Source organism: Arachis hypogaea, chromosome 3 (genome assembly GCF_003086295.3).
Source record: "Arachis hypogaea cultivar Tifrunner chromosome 3, arahy.Tifrunner.gnm2.J5K5, whole genome shotgun sequence".
In the NCBI taxonomy this organism is placed as follows: Eukaryota; Viridiplantae; Streptophyta; class Magnoliopsida; order Fabales; family Fabaceae; genus Arachis; species Arachis hypogaea.
In genome coordinates this window covers 115,760,157-115,768,135 of record NC_092038.1, presented here as the reverse complement: position 1 = coordinate 115,768,135, position 7,979 = coordinate 115,760,157, and the positions used below count along the sequence as shown (strand labels likewise).

The 7,979-nt window shown below is 35.9% G+C and overlaps 1 long non-coding RNA gene across 2 annotated transcripts; it reads right to left on the bottom strand.

The window, feature by feature from the left end:
* Positions 1–1,539: 1,539 nt before the first annotated feature.
* LOC112790979 (uncharacterized) lies at positions 1,540–3,546 on the bottom strand. 2 transcript variants are annotated; one of them, XR_003197004.2, is made up of 5 exons: positions 3,319–3,546; positions 2,765–2,891; positions 2,198–2,268; positions 2,039–2,109; positions 1,540–1,784 (listed from the first exon to the last, which is right to left on the bottom strand). It is a non-coding gene; the product is annotated as an uncharacterized lncRNA (long non-coding RNA). The 2 variants fall into 2 exon arrangements; XR_011880112.1 differs by having other exon boundaries at positions 3,323–3,492.
* Positions 3,547–7,979: the final 4,433 nt, after the last annotated feature.

Below are 7,979 nucleotides of genomic sequence, written 5' to 3'. Positions count from 1 at the left end.
AATCCAGGAAGTCAGGTCCGTAACAGGGTGAATTTTCATGGGTTATCTGTGGAAAGTTTTCGTTCAACAGAAAATTTTGAAAAAGAATTAAATGAAAGAATATAAGATAATAAAATAACCTATTCAACTCAAAATCTTAATAACTTATTTAAAATTTTTTTAATAATATGAAATTAGATGTCTTTAAATTATTACTTGGACATGAATATCTAGAATTTATATTATCACGTCAAATTCTGCAATTGATTCTATATATAAATTGCACCATAAAAAATCTAACAAGTAATGCAAAATAGAAAATAGATATTGTCCTTATTTTATAGTTTTGTTTGATTTTTATTCCTCTCAAACCGTTAAAGAAAGTAAGCTCACATATTTGACTAATAGCTGTAAAAAAAATTATCTACTAGTACTAAACTATACTAGATAGTAGACTAAATTTACTCTTTACTACAGTACAAGTAATTAAATAAACATAATTTCAACTAAAATTTGAAAAATTACGCATACAAAATTAACATTCAAATCCATAAAGTATATAGAAATTCAAATGTAAGCAGTTTTTTTATTTGCAAATTAACAATTTAACCAACAATTAAAGCTTACATCCTTTAACATTATAAAAAAGAATAGGTATATATTATATTGAGTTAAAGAGAAAAAAAGAATGTGGAGGTGCGAAAAAAAAAAGAGGATGTGTATTAAAAGATGAGAAGTCACTACAAAAAAAAGGCCTATGGTCACGGACTCACGGTAAAAAATTGTGACTATAGCTAGTGAAAAAGGTGACTATAGATCTATGGTCACGGTTTTGGACCTACGGTCACAGTTTTTTACCGTGGCCTATTCTTCCGTGGCCATAGGTCTATGGTCACGATTTTTTTACCTATAGTCACGGTTACAATTTTCAAATTCGAACACTTTAGACCACAGTTTTTAACCGTAACCATAGAGCAATCTATGGTCACGCATAAAAACCGTGACCATAGCCATATCTATGGTCACGATTTTGGCCGTGACCATAGCCTCTATGGTCACCCTTCCTTAAAAGCGTGACCATAGACTCTATGGTCACCCCTCCTTAAAACCGTGACCATAGCCTTATCTATGGTCACAGTTTTTACCGTGACCATAGTTTTATGGTCACCCCACCTTAAAACCGTGACCATAGCCTTATCTATGGTCACGGTTTTTACCGTGACCATAGCCTCTATGGTCACTCCACTTAAAACCGTGACCATAGCCCTATCTATGACCACGGTTTTCACCGTGACCATAGCCTCTATGGTCACCCCTCCTTAAAACCATGATCATAGCCCTATCTATGGTCACGGTTTTTCACCGTGACCATAGCTTATCTATGGTCACCCGACAAAACCGTGACCATAGCCTTATCTATGATCACGGTTTTTACCATGACCATAGCCTATTTTGTTTTATGAGATTTATTTTTTTTAAGCATAATCACATCCCAAAATGATGATAATTACAAAATAAATTTAAAAATAAAAAAAGATAATCAACAATTAAGATAAGTTGTAATTAAAGTAACCAGCTAACATATCAATATAGTTGAATGAATACACTTGTCTCATTCTTAGTTTTATACAGTGATATATACACTAACACTAAATAGACACAATTAACAGAATTATTCCATAGGCGTGAGAGCAATACAACTTAGACTCTGCTAGGATAGATTGTTTCTGGTATTGCTATTCTTTCTTCTCAACACTCGAGAACTTTTGTTTCGGCCACTTTACCATTTGAAAGCTCAGCACATGCTTCATTGACATGCAAAATAAAGCCACATTAGACATAAACACCTACATTTATTCTTATTCAACTTAGGAAAAAAACATATTATAAAAACATATATACATCACAAAATAGAACAAAAGAATCAGAATTTTAGTGGGATGAAATATAATGAATCAAGTTCATTATGAACCATTCCATTACAAAATTTAACCATTCAAACCGAACCATTCTAAGTTGTAAATTTAATTTCATTTCTTTCTAATTTAATTTAACTCACCTATATCAAAATTTTCTCTGCTTCTGCAGCTGCTTTCGAGTTAAGTGGTTTTACTGTTAAGAAGTATTGCCCTGTAACCAGAGCAAGTTACAGCAGACACACCATAAAATTAGTACACAATCTATCATCTTCTGTTTTAGTGCAAAAATTTCGTCGAACCTGCTTTACAAGTCTCTCAGCCACAACAAATTTGTTCCCATCACGAGATCTCTCTCCAAAACCTGCCCAGACTGGCAAAAATAATAGTTCAGAAACAACAATCAAGTTTAATGAATACATCAAGGACATAATCTACGCAGAAGCAGTTAGATCTTAAGAAACAGTCAACACGATTTTCACCAATGAACAATGATGCTTTAATTTATATTCAATAATAAATCCCACTTCCAAGAAGCTAATCCATTGGAAGGTTTCTCATTGTATATCAATGGATAGAAACCACACATGTACACAAACAAAAAGTGATTATTCAAGAGCAACACATACGACGAAGGTAATCGAAAAATATAAATTTTCAATCATCATCATCACAAAAAGTATACTTAAATATTACAAAAAAGAAACTTAAATGTGCATATTCCTTTCAGATATAAGAAGTATCAAACATCAGATATAAACACATTCTGCGAGCTACTGCAAAATTCTAGGAATTTGGATGAAATATGACCAATTATGAAAGCTTCATCCTAACACCCACATTCATATGTAACTAACATATGCTTGTACCTCCAAAATGATGCAGAACAATTGAAGCAGTAACATTAACATTTAAAGAAGCAGTGCCACCTCCATATTGTGGGATATATACAAAGAAGTCACATATCTCGCATTCTTTAGCAGAAAGGCCTGTACCCTACATAGCAATTTTCACAGGAATAAAAAAAATTTCTAATGTGATTCTCATGCTCGTTGATCATTTTTAACAACAAACTCAACTATAATTTTTCAATCCAAATCATTATTAACTCATGTACATGAAAAATAGGAGCCACATCTTCATTAGTTACATCAGTAATCCATGAATTAAAGGCAATAATTTTAACAAAATCAATAATAAAATAGCTAAATGATAACAAAATCAATAACTCTTGTCTTATTGTCAAATTGGACCACCAAATTTTTCCATGCTCAGAACTTCAATCCAAAACCACTGTTAAGTGACTAAAGTATTTAGTACTTTGACGAATCTAAAATTAATTGTAGAACTCCATTTTATTGTAGGATTTGAGATGTGATAAGTATGCAATGAAAAAGAAGCAAAATAGTAAAAAGTTAGCAACCTGCCTTGAAGACTAAAGAGGTTGGCCATGTCAGTGAGGTGAGTCAAGGAGGAAATGGCGAAAGGAAGTTCTTCCAGAGAGACCCTTTCCTTGAAGACGCAGCGACGGTGAGCTCGAGAAATGATAGGTATGAATGGCGGTGCGGGCAGCACCTCCTTTTCCTCGTGGAACACTCCTTTTCCTCTCTGGCCACAGCGACGGCACACCCCGCAGCAGCCCCAACAGCGACGACGATGAGGTGTAGCGGCGCAAGCAGCGCCCCCTTCTCCGTCACGTGCTTCCTGCTCTCTCTTCCCGATCTCTCTTCCTATCCTCTGGCGCACAACAGCAGCGGTGCTCCTCACAGCTCCATGGACGGTGACCGCGGCTGGGCAACTTCTCCCTCCTCCGTTCTTCTCTTCTCACTCGGCGTGGGTGAGGGAGAGGGGTGGCGGCTGAAGGGCAGCAAGAGGAGTTAGGATTAGGGTTTTTGGGTTTTAATTTGGGATTAAGGATTTGAGAAACTTTAATAAACATTAGGGAATAAAGTAGTTATTAAAAATTATATTCTATCTCAATAAAATTATTTTAAAAGTATCATTTTATTTAATTAATTTATTGATTGATCTTTTAAATAAGTATTTTAATTTAAGAGTTGAGGTAATTAAATAATTTTTTATTTAAAAAATTAATTAAAAATTTTAATTATTTAATTTAAATTATATATAATTTTTTATTTTTAATTACTAAAATTTTAAATTTTAATTAAGTAAAAATCTAACTTATTAATTTCAAATAAACAAAAATATCTAATTGTAATTAAAAATTAAATTAATTTAAATTAATTTAAAATTCAAAATCTCATAACTTTGATTTATTTACTTTTCAGTAAAGACAATTTTTTGAGCAATGAGGACACGGTGAGCGACAAGAGATGAGCACGATGACCCACGACATGCGACGAATGACACAGAGAAGCTTGTGATTCGTTGGACAACCTCCTAAAACTGTGATCATAGATACTTCTAGGTCGCTCTCCAAAACCGTGACCATAAACCTTTTTAGGTCATCCTTTAGTAAAACCGTGACCATAGAGTGTTTTAGGTCACCCCTAAAATCGTGACCATAGACCCCTTTAGGTCACCCCCCAAACCGTGACTATAGACCCTTTTAGGTCACCCTTCTAAAAAACCGTGACTATAGACTCTTTTTGGTCACTATAAAAAACCGTGACCATAGACCCCTTTAGGTCACCCCCTAAAATTGTGACCATAGACCCTTTTAGGCCACCCTTCAAAACTGTGACCATAGACCCCTTTAGGTCACCCTTCTGAAAACCGTGACCATAGACTCTTTTTGGTCACTGTAAAAAATCGTGACCATAGACCCCTGGTGCACGAAATTGTGATCTCTAACAATGGCACTCAACTTGGTATGTGCGTTTATAACTTAGCACTTTCTTCACAACTTCGCACAACTAACCAGCAAGTGCACTGAGTCGTCCAAGTAATAAACCTTACGTGAGTAAGGTTCGGTCCACGGATATTGTTGGTATGAAGTAAGCTATGGTCATCTTGTAAATCTCAGTTAGGCGGATAATAAATGGTTATGGAGTTTTCGAATAATAATAATAAATAAACAGAAAATAAAGATAGAAATACTTATGTAAATCATTGGTGAGAATTTCAGATAAGTGTATGGAGATGCGGTGCTCCTTCTAAATCTCTGCTTTCCTACCGCCTTCCTTCAATCCTTCTTACTCCTTTCCTTGGCAAGCTGTATGTAGGGCATCACCATTGTCAATGGCTACATCCCATTCTCTCAGTGAAAATGGTCCAAATGCTCTGTCACAGCACGGCTAATCATCTGTCGGTTCTCGATCATGTTGGAATAGAATCCATTGATTCTTTTGCGTTTGTCATCACGCCCAACAATCGCGAGTCTGAAGCTCGTCACAGTCATTCAATCCCTGAATCCTACTCGGAATACCACAGACAAGGTTTAGAATTTCTGGATTCTCATGAATGCCACCATCAATTCTAGCTTATACCACAAAGATTCTGATTAAGAAATCCAAGAGATATGCGCTCGGTCTAAGGTAGAACGGAAGTGGTTGTCAGTCACGCGTTCATAGGTGAGAATGATGATGAGTGTCACGGATCATCACATTCATCATGGTGAAGTGCAACGAATATCTAAGAACTGGAATAAACTGAATTGAATAGAAGATAGTAGTAATTGCATTAAAACTCGAGGTACAGCAGAGCTCCACACCTTTAATCTATGGAGTGTAGAAACTCCACCGTTGAAAATACATAAGTGATGGTCCAGGTATGGCCGAATGGCCAGCCCCCATGAACGTGATCAATAGTCTCCTAAAATGAATAATAGATTAAAACCGAGACCAAAGATGTGGTCAAAGACCGAATGGTAAAGATGTCTAATACAATAATAAAATGTCCTATTTATACTAGACTAGCTACTAGGGTTTACAAAAGTAAGTAATTGATGCAGAAATCCACTTCCGGGGCCCACTTGATATGTGCTTGGACTGATCTTGAGCTTTACACATGCAGAGGCTTCATTTGGAGTTGAACGCCAAGTTGTAACGTATTTTTGGCGTTCAACTCTGGTTCGTGACGTGTTTCTGGCGTTTGACTCCGGAATGCAGCATGGAACTGGTGTTGAGCGCCAGTTTGCATAGTCTAATCTCGAATAAAGTATGGACTATTATATATTGCTGAAAAGCTCTGGATGTCTAATTTCCAACGCCATTGAGAGCGCACCATTTGGAGTTCTGTAGCTCCAGAAAATCCATTTCGAGTGCAGGGAGGTCAGAATCCAACAGCATCAGCAGTCCTTTGTCAGCCTTTTATCAGAGTTTTGCTCAGGTCCCTCAATTCCAGCCAGAAAATATCTGAAATCACAAAAAAACACACAAACTCATAGTAAAGTCCAGAAATGTGAATTTAGCATAAAAACTAATGAAAACATCCCTAAAAGTAACTAGATTCTACTAAAAATTACCTAAAAACAATGCCAAAAAGCGTATAAATTATCCGCTCATCACAGCACCAAACTTAAATTGTTGCTTGTCCCCAAGCAACTGAAAATTAAATAGGATAAAAAGAAGAGAATATACTATAAATCTCAAAATATCAGTGAATATTAGTTCTTAATTATATGAGCGGGACTTGTAGCTTTTTGCTTCTGAACAGTTTTGGCATCTCATTTTATCCTTTGAAGTTTAGAATGATTAGCGTCTATAGGAACTTAGAATTTCAGATAGTGTTATTGATTCTCCTAGTTAAGTATGTTGATTCTTGAACACAGCTACTTTTATGAGTCTTGGCCGTGGCCCTAAGCACTTTGTTTTCCAGTATTACCACCGGATACATAAATGCCACAGACACATGACTGGGTGAACCTTTTCAGATTGTGACTCAGCTTTGCTAAAGTTCCTAGTTAGAGGTGTCCAGAGCTCTTAAGCACACTCTTTTTGCTTTGGATCACGACTTTAACCACTCGGTCTCAAGCTTTTCACGTGGACCTGCATGCCACAAGCACATGGTTAGGGACAGCTTGATTTAGCTGCTTAGGCCTGGATTTATTTCCTTGGGCCCTCCTATCCATTGATGCTCAAAGCCTTGGATCCTTTTTACCCTTGCCTTTTGGTTTTAAGGGCTATTGACTTTTTCTGCTTGCTTTTTCTTTTTTTCTTTCTATTTTTTTCGTCACCTTTTTTTTTCTGCAAGCTTTTGCTATTCACTGCTTTTTCTTGCTTCAAGAATCAAATTTATGGTTTTTCAAATCATCAGTAACATTTCTCTTTGTTCATCATTCTTTCAAGAGCCAACAATTTTAACATTCATAAACAGCAAGATAAAAAATATGCACTGTTTAAGCATTCATTCAGAAAACAAAAAGTATTGTCACCACATCAATATAATTAAACTAAATTCAAGGATAAATTCGAAACTCATGTACTTCTTGTTCTTTTTGTATTAAAACATTTTTCATTTAAGAGAGATAAAGGATTTATGAAATTATTCATAGCCTTAAGACATAGTTACTAAATACTAATGATCATGTAGTAAGGACACAAAACATAAATAAACATATAGTATAAAAAATTGAAAAACAGAAAAATAAGAACAAGGAATGAATCCACCTTGGTGAGGGTGGCATTTTTTTGAAGGACCAATGATGCTTTTTGAGCTCCTTTATGTCTCTTCCTTGCCTTTGTTACTTGATCCCTAGTGATTTTGGTGCTCCTATCCTTAGTTGCTCCCAATAATTGTGTGGAGGAAAATGTATCCCCTGAGGTATCTCAGGGATCTCTTGATTTGCAGTCAAACGCTCTACTACTGAGCTATGGACCCTTGAAATGAATCTCTCCATCTCCCATGACTCAGAGGTGGAAGCTTTTGTCTTCCCTTTTCTCTTTTTTTTGAGGTTTCTCTGGCCTTAGGTGCCATCAATGGTTATGGAAAAACAAAAAAGCTATGCTTTTACCACACCAAACTTAAAATGTTGCTCGCCCTCGAGCAAAAGAAGAAAGAAGAGAAGAAGAAAAAGAGGATATGGAAGAGAGGGAGAGAGGTGTGTATTCGGCCATGTAGGTTGGGTTTGGGTGGGAAAGAGATGATGGATGTGAGTGGTGAAGAGGTAATGGGGAAGAG